Raw genomic sequence first — 12,338 nt, 5'->3', positions numbered from 1 at the left:
CAGGAATCAATCTGGTGAACCTCTGTTGTACCACCACCCAGGCAAGTATATCCTTCCTTAAATAAGGAGACCAAAACTGTGTGCAGTACTCCAGGTGTGGCCTCACCAGGGCCCTGTACATTGTAGCAAGACTTCCTTACTCTTGTACTGTGGGCTATATATTAGGTCCCATGGGGTGAGTGCCCTGTTTTTTTCCTGATTCGACATTTGTATAAAAAGTTATTAAAATTTGACAGTTGCTCGGCAAACATATTTGTATTTCCTTCAGTGCACTCCTTACTCTTCAAGGGCTAGATTTTCCCCAAGCCGTTTTGTCGGCGCACTGACCTCAAGCACACTGACTTTGCGCGCTGGAAATGGCGCTGGAAAAACTCGCCAGATCCTGGCCGCTGTGTACAGTCCCCGGAGTCCTGGTGTCGATGGTGAAGCGGGGGGCGGAGCCAAATGCCTGCGCCGAAAACACTGCCGGCACCTTCGCGCATGCGCAGTAGGGAGAGAAAACTAGGCACTCTTTTTAGGTAAAGTCATTAAACTCCCCAATTACCGCGTCTGCAATTTTAAGGACAAGGACTGAAAGCGCTTTGCGGTCAGAAAATTGCAGGAAACCCCTGTGGTTAATGACAGGGCTTTTGATGGTTGATTTCTGTACACATCTTGTGTTATGTATTTAACCCTTGACAACCTGTACACACCACCACCAGAGGACCTATCTGTCGGAGTCCCAAGGGATCCCAGTATCCCTTGGGAGCATGGTATGTAAGCAGGCCACCCATGAGGTACCTGCATTCTGGAGTCTTACTAAAGGAGCGACGGTCACACTTACTCATTATTCACAGTACGAAGTTTCATCCTTTATTATCAGCGTATCAATTGGCGACGAGACAATGAACAACCACGCAAAAATGCAAGGAACAGTTGGTATCATGGAAAAGTTCTCAGAAGTGGACGCTTGTGAAGCCTTTGTGGAGATACTCGACCAATACTTCGTGGCCAATGAGCTGGAAGGGCACGTGAATGCAGCCAAATGAAGGGCGATCCTCCTTACCGTCTGTGGGGCAGCAACCTATGGCCTCATGAAGAATCTTCTAGCTCTGGTGACACTAACAACTAAATCCTATGAAGAATTGTGTACACTGGTCTGCGAGCATCTAAATCCTAAAGAAAGCGATCACATGGCGAGGTATCGGTTCTACACGTGCCAACGGTCGGAGGGCCAGGAAGTGGCGAGCTATGTCGACGAATTAAGGCGCCTCGCAGGACATTGCGAATTTGAGGGATTCCTAGAACAAATGCTGAGAGACATTTTCGTGCTTGGCATTGGCCATGAGATAATTCTTCACAAACTGTTGACTCTCAGAATCTGAGCAAAGACATAATGATAGGTCAGACAATTTCCACCAGTTCCTTTAAACCCAAAAACGTAATTTATTTCTCGTGGACTGGATGGAGGACCATGGTCCATGTAAAAAATTGATATTGTTTTCCATGAACTAAATGTTCATAAAAGTATTGGAGTGGGAACTCACTGGATAACAGCACAGCTGGCAATGTTTGCGGAATATATTCGTGCAGCAAAAACGCACAATGACAACCTGGAACTGTGCGGCTCCGAATCCTCGGGGAAAAACAGTTAAAGGCTTTGCCCCTTGGTGGGCTTGAACCACCAACTTTTCGGTTAATATTCTAATGCGCTAACCCATTGCGCCACAGATATTAACTGAAATGTAAATTGCAAGACATCCCAAACCAGGGTGTCAGTCAGTTAACGTTTCAGATTGCTCCGACCGGGATGGAACTTGTCCACTCTCAGTTGTACTTTCCCAAATAAAGGTTGGGACATTCATTGTGGATGCGTGGAAGCAGTCTGGTCCCACACACTGCAGACACTTCCATTTCACCACCAACCAGCTCTGCCGCAGCCGGTGTGATCTACCTTCCAGCCTTCCTGTGCCTTGTCTGTGACAAAGTATACTGATTGTCCCGAAGCCAGTCGTTGGTTTTAATTACTTTTCAGCTCCTGACTGCAGATATTCCTGTGATTAAACCTGAACAAAAGGATTACAGGGACAGTTGGATTCATCATTTCTTTGCTTGGTGAAATTTCAAAGATTGAAAGTGACGTACATCAACCCCAAACCTCGTCACCTACTCGCTAACCGCTACACGCTGCTCCCGTGAGATGGAAGCCCAGTTGCTGTTTCAAGCTTTAGTACAGGTACAAGCAGAACTCATTCAAAGAAAGTCTAAGTCCCTGAGGCACCTAATTATTTGCACCAAACTCCTTCGCAAAGAGTTGAGGTTCGTGTGGGATGATTTGGGCACATCTTTCCCCGCACTACAACACTTCAAACATAACTCAACGGCTGTAAAGTGCTTTGGGGTGTCATGAGTTCCTGAAAGGTGTGGCAGAAATGCAAGTCCTTCTTTGCAAAAGTTCGATGTAATTTCAAAATTCGCGGCAGAATAGTGGGCTCGGCCGAGATCTCTCACAAATTTCAATTAACAACCCAGAAACGAGAATCATACCCCTTGACCAACAAGCTAACTTTTTGACAAACCTGGAGATAAGGTGCAACTTTTATAAAAGCATTTTTTGTGTGTAGCTGTTCTTGGCAGAAGGAGCACATCAGATCGATTCAGTGACTTTGCTTTTTCGACCTGTCTTCTGAAGCACCGCACGGTCCCACTCCGACAGTCAATGAGCTGTTGGGACGTTCGTGTATCCAGGCTGTGGGTGGCCACCCCGAGCGCAGCAGAGGGGTTTCTGCATTAGTTCTGGGTGTGGACAAAAATTCCCCTTCTCTCTTCCTCTTGTCTGTATCCCTGTGCTTTGGTTTCTCTATTTATTCCCCTGTCTTAGTTTCTAGTGTTTAAAAGGGAACAAAAGATGAAATGGATGTCAGTGTGTAACAATTTCTCTCGCTCAAAGTTAGATGCACGATCGTCGGGCCATGAGGTCTCGGCAGCTAGCCGTTGATATTCAGGTCCATAAATAAATATATATTTTTATATTTATACAAATTATCGAAGCTGTTCTCTGGTCGAGTGGTTAAGATCTCGAGCATTAAACCTCTTTCCATTCTCAATCAGTTCATCGCAGAAAAATAATTGAGGTGTGTGAGAGGATTAATGATTGCTGTAATCGCCGTTAATAACCCGACTACTATCTGTTACAGAACGAGCTTACACATTCTCCCGCTTCTCCTGCCCTTTGCCGGACAGGTGTTTGGGTTTCATTTTACAAACTGGGTGAGTTCGCTGATCGCGAGGAGACGGTTGGAGCCTCTGTGATCCCACTGTGAGGATGTGGAAGTGAACACGGTGGCTGGGTGATCCGTGACATTTCTGTAAAGGCAGCGGCGGAGAAGGATTGAGAGCTTTCAGTGTGGGGCAGAAGTTGTTTAAGGTGAGCCAGCACATTCCCGATCAACACAGAGGGAGCTCACTGGTCAGCTCCCCTCTGTTGGGGATGCTTTGCCAGAGGTTTCCGTAGTGTAGTAGTTGTCACGTTTGCTCTATACGTGTAAGGTCCCTGGTTTGATCCCAAGTGGGAGCATTATGTTTAAACTTGCTATGGATGAACAATCAGCACCGAGTTTAGTCTCCGAGCAAATGCTGCCTGACCTGCTGAGATTTCCAGCATTTGCTGTATTTATTGATTAATGTATCGACTCTCCCTCAGTTAGCATTTTTTTCATTGTGCAAAAGAAGGTGATGGGTTAATTAATGATGCTATCCTGTGAAACTAACACAAAAGTTTAACGAATAAACATATGGTGACTGGCAGGTGAGCGCTGCTTCTGACACCCGGTGGGAATGGGCGGGGATTTTAAAGCCCCTTTTATTGCAGAACCTTCATATAGACGAACATCTCAGACTCAGTGTTTCGGCCTCGTGGTGCAGCGGTGGTATGTCTGCCTCTTGATCAGAAAGTTGCATGTTTAAATCATGTTGAGGTCCCTGTCCTTTTGGGTAATTCCAGATTAATATATTCTTTGCTGTTTCGCAATAACCAGACTCTTGCTCCAAGGTCTGTCTCAATGTTTCCCCGATGTCAGGCAGAGATACGCCTGCTGTCCTCATTTACTTCATGTGACAGGACACAAACGTTCAAAATCAAACTGCAGGTGGCCACACATAATATTGAGCAGTCAGGATGGCCGAGCGGTCTAAGTTGCTGCATTCAGGTTGCAGTCTGCTTTGAAAGCGTATGTTCCGTAGTGTAGTGGTCATCACATTCGCTTAACACGCAAAAGAAACCCGTTTAAAACCAGCTGAAAACATTCTCAATTAAATATGAGAAGCGTTGAATAATGTGCATTTCTGGTTCAGTATTAACAAAGCACAATGTCTCCCAGCCCTGCTATATTTGCTGAATACCCTGTACAGTTCGGTACACATTCAAACTCTACACTTTCCAGCCCTGACGGTGCAGAAAGCCTCCCCCAACCTGCACATTCCAGCTGCTTTCAGTTGAGTTGTGAGAGATTATTGACCGATCCTGCAGCTGTGAAAAGGAATGATGTGTGAGAGGGGTCATCAAACGAGGCCATGTGGGTTGAATTAAAGAACAAAAAAGGGGCGATCACACTACTGGGAGTGCACTATAGACCCCCGGGCAGTTAGAGGGAGATAGAAGAACACATATATTGGCAGATTGTTGAGAAGTGCAGAACCGACAGAGCTGTAATAGTGGAGGATTTTAATTACCCTAATATTGACTGGGAAATGATAGTGTGAATGATACAGATGGTGGAGAATTCCTAAAATGCATTCAGCAGAACTTCATTATCCCGTATGTAACAAGCCCATCAAGGAAGGGGCGGTTCTGGACTGGGTCTTGTGATTGAAGAGGGGCAGGTAGAAGGGGTATCAGTGGGAGAGCATTTTGGTGCGAGTGATCATCCTCAGTAAGGTTTAGAGTAGTTATGGAAAAGGACAAAGGGGACCAGGAATAAAAGTTCTCAATTGGGGTAAAGCCAATTTTGCTGAGCTGAGATGGAATTTGGCCAAAGTGGACTGAGAACGGCTACTTGCTGGTAAATCAGTGTCAGAGCAGTGGGAGGCATTCAAGGAGGAGATCCTGAGGGGACAGAGCAAGTATGTTCCCTTAAAACAAAGGTGGGACTAACAAATCTAGAGCTCCCGGGATGTCAGGGGACATACAGGGAAATTTAACGAAAAAAAGGGAAGCTTATGACAGATACCGATAACTCAATACTGCAGAAACTCAAGAGGTGCAGAGGTGCAATTAAAAAATATATCAGGAAAGCAAAGAGAGAGCATGAGAGAATGTTGGCAATTATATCTGGGAAAACCCAAAGATGTTTTACAAATACATTAAGAGCACGATGATAAAAGATAAAGAGTGGGGCCTATTAGAGTCCATAAAGGGAATCTGTACGTGGAGGCGGAAGACTTGGGTAGGATTCTTTATGAATACTTTGCATCTGATTTCAGAAAAGAGAGGGGCGATGTGGACTTTGCAATGAGGGTGGAGAAGTGTGAAATATTCGATGAAATAAACATAGTGAGAGAGGAAGTATTGGTGGCTTAGCAGCTTAGAAAGTGGATAAATCCCCAGGCCCGGATGAAATGTATCCCAGGCTGATAAGAGCAGCAAAAGAGGAAATAGCAGAGGCTCTGACCACCATTGTCCAATCCTCACTGGCTACAGGTGCGGGGTCAGAGGATTGGAGCACTGCTAATGTTGTACCTTTGTTTAAAAATGGAGAAAGGGATTGAGTAAATACAGGCTGGCCAGCCGAACCTTTTACAATTATTTGTAAAAATCCTGAGGGACAGGATAAATCTTCATTTGGAAAGACATGGATTAATCAAGGATAGTCAACATGAATTTGTCAAGGGAAGGTCATGTCGGACTAAGTTGATTTCATTTTTCGAGGAGGTAAACAGGAGGGTTGATGAGGGCAGTGGTATGATGTAATGTATATGCACTTTAGCAAAACTTTTGATAATGTCGCACTTGGCAGACTGGTTACGAATGTAAAAGCCCATGGGATTCAAGGGCAAAGTGGCAAGTTGGGTCCAAAATTTGTTCAGAGGAAGGAAACAAAGCGTAATGGTTGATGGGTGATTTTGTGATCCAGTGGGGTTCCGCAGGGCTCAGTGCTGGGTCCCTTGCTTTTTGTGGTATACATCAATGACTTGGACTTCAATGTTGAGGGTATGAGTAAGAAGTTTGCAGATGACACTAAAATAGGCTGAGTGGTTGGTAATGAGAAGAAAGTGGCGGACTACAGGAAGATATCAATGGATGTCTCAAGGCGCTTTGCAGCCAATGAAGTACTTGTTGAAGTGCGGTCACTCTTGTCGTGTGGGAGACACAGCTGCCAATTTGCACACGGCAGGTTCCTGTAGGCAGCAGTGTGATGATGACCAGATCATCTGTCTTTGTGATGTTGATTGAGGGATAAATGTTGAACAGGACACGAATCCTGGCCACATTGATCCTCCCATCACTTCACACTGTTCTCCGAGGGACCAGCGCGATGATACTAAAACAACAAGCGAAGTTGGTAAGCTATCCATGCAGTCCATCGGAATCCAGCCACACCATCTTATACCACGGGTAACATCTCTCCATGGATTCTGGAATCTGGATCAACAAACCATAATCACATCTTATAAGGAATTCCGGGAGGTGCTTCAAGCTTTATTCCACATATGTGAACAGTTTTAAGGTATTTAAACAAATACCGACATTTTTCAAATGGGCTTCTGGGTGACGTCATCAAAACCCTGGTCGTCATTTTGGAGCGTGAGCAGGAATATCGGCAGGGCCCAGGTACAGAGGAGTGGGAAGGTCGGGGCGGATGAGTGGTGAGTGTTTGTGGCGAGATGCGGTGAATGTTTATGGTGGAGGAGCGGCGACACATCGTGGAGGAGGTGCGATACGGATGAGGGGACGGGGCCCAGAAGAGCCGAGGGCCCAGGGACAGCACGGGCCCAGCCCACACTGCGATATGTATGCACGCTAGGTCCGTGCAGCAGAGCTGGTCTTCTGTCGTCTTGATTAACCCTTGCCACTGGACCAAGACCCAGCTCTGTCAAGCCAGTGTGGTGGCTGATGTGCAACGGTCACCCCACGTTAAATAAATCCACACAAAGGGATCTTCCACCCCCTCAATTGGATTCAGGACTGGAACATCGGGTCCTTCATCGAAACTCCTGTGAACTCATGGAAGCAAATTATCTTCGATCGAGGGACCGTTATGATGATGATGATCAATGTACTGGTCAGGTGGGCAGAACTGTGGCAAATCGAATTCAATCCGGATAAGTGTGAGGTAATGCATTTGGGGAGGTTTAACAAGGCAAGGGAATACGCATTAAATGGTACGACACTGAAAAGTTTAGAGGAACAAAGGGACCTTGGAGTGCAGGTCCGCAGATCCCTGAAGGTAGCAGGCCAGGGAGTTAATGTGGTTAAGAAGGCATATGGAATAATTGCATTTATTAGTCAAGGCATGGAATACAAGAGCAAGGAGGTTATGCTTGGACTGTACAAAACACTGGCTACACCACAGCTGGAGTACTGCGTGCAGTTCTGGTCACCACATTACAGGAAAGATGTGATTTCACTGAAAAGGGTGCAGAGGAGATTTTCTAGAATGTTGCCTGGAGAATTTTGGCTATGAGGATAGTTTGGAGATGCTGAATCTGTTTTCTTTGCAACAGAGGCTTCTGAGCGGAGACCTGATTGAGGTGTATAAAATTGAGGGGCCTGGATAGAATGGATAGGAAGATCCTGTTTCCCTCGGCAGAGGGGTCAACAACCAGGGGGCGTAGAATTAAAGTAATTGGGGGAGGTATGGAGGCGATATGAGGGGACATTTCATCACCCAGAGGGTGGTGGGGGTCTGGAACTCAATGCCTGAAAGGGTGGTAGAGGGAGGGACCCTCACCACATTTAAAAGATACGTGGATGTGCACTTAAAGTGCCATAACCTACAGAGCTCTGGACCGAGAGCTGGAAAGTGGGATTCGGCTGGATAGCTCTTGGTCGGCCGGCGGGGATACGATGGGCCGAAATAACCTCACTCTGTGCTGAAACTTTCTGATTCTGTGATTCTATTAATATAGATATATGTACCATTCTCATAATTTTTCCATGGTGGTCGAGTGGTTAAGATCCCGAGCACTAACCCTCTTTCTTTTCTCAATCAGTTTGTCTGTGAGAGGATGAATAATTGCATACATCGGGAGCCTATTATCAGCGAGGGCAGGCATCGACGACGAGGTTCAACACTGCCTCCAGTTCGCCAGTGCAGCCTTCGGCCGCCTGAGGAAGAGAGTGTTCGAAGATCAGGCCCTCAAATCTGCCACTAAGCTCATGGTCTACAGGGCTGTAGTGATACCCGTCCTCCTGTATGGCTCAGAGACATGGACCTGATACAGTGGACACCTCAAGTCACTGGAGAAATACCACCAATGATATTTCTACAAAATCCAGCAAATCCCCTCGGAGGACAGAAGCACCAACGTTAGCGTCCTCAATCAGGCCAACATCCCCAGCATCGAAGCACTGACCACACTCGACCAGCTCCGTTGGGCGGGCCACATTGTTCGCATGCCTGACACAAGACTCCAAAAGCAAGCGCTCTACTCGGAACTCCTGCACGGCAAGCGAGCCCCAGGTGAGCAGAGGAAACATTTCAAGGACCTTCAAAGCCACTTCATAAAATGCAACGTCCCCAACAACAGCTGGGAGTCCCTGGATAAAGACCACCCTCAGTGGAGGAAGAGCATCTGGAGGGCGCTGAGCACCTCGAGTCTCATCGTCGAGAGCATGCAGAACACATGCACAGGCAGCGGAAGGAGTGTGCAGCAAACCAGTCCCACCCAACATTTCCTTCAACCACGGTCTGTCCCACCTGTGACAGAGACAGTAATTCCCGTATTGGACGGTTCAGTCACCTGTGAACTCACTTTTAGAGTGGAAGCAAGTCTTCCTCGATTTCGAGGGACTGCCTATGATGATGATGAATTGCTGCAATCACCGTTAATAACCCCGTTACTTCCTGTTACACACTGAGTTTACAGACTCTCTGGCTTCTCCTGTCCTTTGCGGGACACTTGTTCCGGGTGTAACTTTACAAACTGGGTGAGTTCGCTGATCGCGGGGAGACGGCAGGAGTCTCTGTGGCCCCACTGTGAGGATGTGGAAGTGAACATGGTGGGTGGTAATTACGTGACATTTCTGTAAAGGGCAGCGGAGGAGAAGGATTGAGAGCTTTCAGTGTGGGACAGAAGTTGTTTAAGGTGAGCCAACACATTCCTGATCCTCCTCTCTTCTTCTGAGGCAGTCCCCCGGAGTCGAGGATGACTTGCTTCCACATCAGCATCGGTCCCGATCAGCACCGAGGGAGCTCACTGTTCAGCTCCCCTCTGTTGTGCTTCTTGTAACAGAGGTTTCTGTAGTGTGGCGGTTATCACGTTTGCTTTCCATGTGAAAATTTCCTGGTTCTATCCCAGGTGGGAACATTATATTTAAACTTGCTGTGGATGAACAATCGGAGGCGAGTTTCGTCTCCTGGCAAAAAAGCAGATGCTGCCTGTGCGGTACCAGAACTGAACACAGTCCCCCAAGTGAGGTCTAACCAGGGCTTTGTATAGCTGCACACAACATCTGTCCCCTTGTGTTCCAGTTATACGAACATAAGAAAAAGGAGCAGGAGTCGGCCACACCGTCCCTCGAGCCTGCTCCACCAGTCAATAAGATCATGGCTGATCTGATCATTGACTCAGCTCCACCTCCCCGCCCGCTCCCCATAACCCCTTATCCACTTATCATTTAAGAAATTATCGATTTCTGACTTAAATATATTCAATGTCCCAGCTTCCACAGCTCTCTGAGGCAGCGAATTCCACAGATTTACAACCCTCTGAGGGAAGACATTTCCCCTCATCTCAGTTTTAAATGGGCGGCCCCTTATTCTAAGATCGAGTTCTAGTCTCCACCACCAGTGGAAACATCCTCTCTGCATCCACCTTGTCAAGCCCCCTCATAATCATATACATTTGGATAAGATCACCACCCATTCTTCTGAATTCCAATGAGTAGAGGCCCAATCTAAACAACCTTTCCTCATAAGTCAACCCCCTCAACTCCGGAATCGACCAGTGAACCTTCTCTGAACTGCCTCCAGAGCAAGTATATCCTTTCGTAAATATGGAAAACAAAACTGCACGCAGTATTCCAGGTGTTGCCTCACCAATTCCCTGTATAACTGGAGCAAGATTTCCCTGCTTTTATACTCCATCCCCTTTGCAATAAAGTCCAAGATTCCATTGGCCTTCCTGATCAATTGCTGGTGATCGAGTTCACAAGATATGAAGGCCAGCTTAACATTAGTCTTATTTGATTCGTTTCTGTACCTTCCCATGACATTTACATAAAACATGTTGACTCTGTCAAATCATGTTATAATTTTCCAAGTGCCCTGACACCACTTCCTTAACAATGGATGACAGCATTTTCCCGATGACTGATGTCAGACTAACTGTCCTGTAATTCCCGGTTTTCTCTCTCCATCCTTTCTTGAACAGCGATGTTACATTTTCTTACTTCCGATCCTCTGGGACTGTTGTAGAATCTGGACATCGTGGTGCAACGGTTACGGGTCTAACTCCCGATCAGGAGGCTGTGTGTTCAAATCAGTTAATTTAGCTGTTGATCTTCCGGAATTGATATTGTGTTTGCTGTTTCACAATAACCAGACCCTTGCTCTAAATCCAGTCTCACTGTTTCCCCAGGGGCACGTTCATGTTACAATGAACATTCTGAATCAGATGCCTGAAGTACAGTGTGTAAAATGGGATATGGTTTAACAGTTAACATGCAAAGCACAGAACCAATTATTCAATTATTGACTCTCCCTCAGTTAACATTACTTTCACTGTGCAAAAGAAGCTGATCGGTTAATTAATGAAGTTTGCCCGAGAAAGCAACATAAAATTTAACAATAATGATTCACCCAACATGGGGCTCAAACCCACAACCCTGAGAATAAAAGCCTCATGCTTTATCGACTGAGCTAGCCAGGACTATGTAAATCACACGTCCCTGTCGGTGATTGCAGCCAGGCGCCTGTTGGTTCCGTCCCGTTTCCCGGTGTTTCCCGATCCTGTCTGTCTCTCTGGCTCTGTTCAATCTGTGTGTGGCCACCTCCAGTTTGATTTTGAATGAATACCTGTGTTTGTATATTCAGTAAAAATAGAAAATGCTGGAAACATGCAGCAGGTCGGGCAGTATCTGTGGAGGTGGGGAAGTGGGAATAATCGATGGGTTTGCGGCTTTGATCTGCTGCTGGGAAGTGAGGCAGCGCTGCAGGATGCTTTTTTTCGAGGTGTTAGCAGAGGTTTCCGTCGTGTAATAGTTATCACCTTCGCTGTACATGTGAAATAATCTCGGTTTGGGCACGGACAGAAACATTATTTTGGCGAATATTTTTCTGTGGGATACATTTTAAAAAGTCGCCCCAAGTTCCTTGTATCATGAGCGATGAACATCTTAACTCACTCTCCTAAAATACAGTGTGTGTAAAATCAGATAGGGGATAAAACTTCATCAATGATTAAAGTTCCTTGACTCAGTAAAGTTCAGTTATTGAAGTTTCTTTCGATGCATTGCATAAACATAATTGAGGTGTGTGAGAGAATTAATAATTGGCTTTAATCGTTAATGAGCCCATTACTTTATGTGACAGACCCAGGTTACACACTCTCCTGCTTCGAAAAGAGTTGATTGGGGCACATCTTTCCCCACATTACAAGGCTCCATCGGTACTTCATTGACTTTAAATCACTTGGGGATATCCTGAGTTGTTGAAAGGCCACGTAAAAATGCAAGTCATTCTTTGCAAAAGTTCTAACCGTAAGTTCAAACTTCGCCGGCAAATGGAGGCTCACCCAGAATTTGTTCTGACACCACGACAAAGTCCTTAAAAGTGGGATTCAGCAGTTCAGCTGCTCGCTTAACATTTCCGTCTGACCTGGTGCTGCAAGTGGAGATGTGTCCGCAGTGTAGCGTTTAACACGTTCGCCTCACACACGGGAAAGCTCACCGGGCAGAAATATTTTGTTGGAACTTTCTCCTCATGCATGTTCAGGGGAGAGATTGTTCTCCAGTGAAAGGACATAAGATCATAAGAACGTAAGAATTAGGAACAGGAGTCGACCATTCGGTCCATTTTAAAGTTTTCAAAATGATTCCACATTGGGACCTTTGGTGTGTTTGGTGAACATGATAACCGCTACACTACAGACACACGGTGGTAGATGTTGTCTTAGGAACATAACCAGAGCTCTAACCA

The sequence above is a fragment of the Pristiophorus japonicus genome, unplaced genomic scaffold (genome assembly GCF_044704955.1).
Source record: "Pristiophorus japonicus isolate sPriJap1 unplaced genomic scaffold, sPriJap1.hap1 HAP1_SCAFFOLD_91, whole genome shotgun sequence".
Classification (NCBI taxonomy): domain Eukaryota; kingdom Metazoa; phylum Chordata; class Chondrichthyes; family Pristiophoridae; genus Pristiophorus; species Pristiophorus japonicus.
Note: the sequence above shows the minus strand (reverse complement) of the source record.